Genomic DNA, 762 nt, shown 5'->3' with positions numbered 1-762 from the left:
AAGATATGGATGATAGTGAAGTTCTTCAGTCCAAAGTGCGGTCTAAGGTTCCAGTTGAGTTGGATCGAGCTAGCAGAAGCCTCATGGGATAGAAGGATAGTCAAATTGTAAGAATACTTTTATTATCAGTTGTAAGTTAAATTAAAGGGAAATTTGGTACGTTGTAATAAAAGTTAAGGTGGTGGCTTGTTTTCATACTTTAACCTGTTGCGATCCGTGGTTACATAAAGCAGGGTCATTGCAAATAATATTTCTTATACAGGTTAATATAATGTGTTTGTGTTGTGGACCCCAAACTTCTGACCCGGGTTTGGAGGACGCCACATCATTCACATTTAAATCTTCATCATTCTTCTTCCTTCAATTTATTAACTTACAGCTCCTCCCAAGCAATTGTTGCATCGTTATTCCTTATTCAGTTTTTCAATCAAAATTATATTCACGAACTTTCCTCTTGCATCCAGTTTGTTCTCTGACGATTACAAAAGAAATAGAATAGTCCCGTGCGACAGGTAGAATTACGTGTCGAAGGAAAATATGATGGAAAGCCGATAAATGATGGATGTTAGGTCACACACAATGTTGAAGGGGGTGAATACAATGTATAGCACAATTAAATCGAACTCTAATAACTCAAGTAACAGAAAACAAACTTTATTCAAAGCAATAAACTCTGTTACAGTATGGAACTGTCCTCTCTCAGTGATGAACAAATATCACGAGAGCTGTTAGGGTTACAATAAATAATCTTCTCGATAATGA

This window comes from Apium graveolens, chromosome 9 (assembly GCF_009905375.1).
Source record: "Apium graveolens cultivar Ventura chromosome 9, ASM990537v1, whole genome shotgun sequence".
NCBI classification, from domain to species: domain Eukaryota; kingdom Viridiplantae; phylum Streptophyta; class Magnoliopsida; order Apiales; family Apiaceae; genus Apium; species Apium graveolens.
This window is presented reverse-complemented; position numbering follows the sequence as displayed.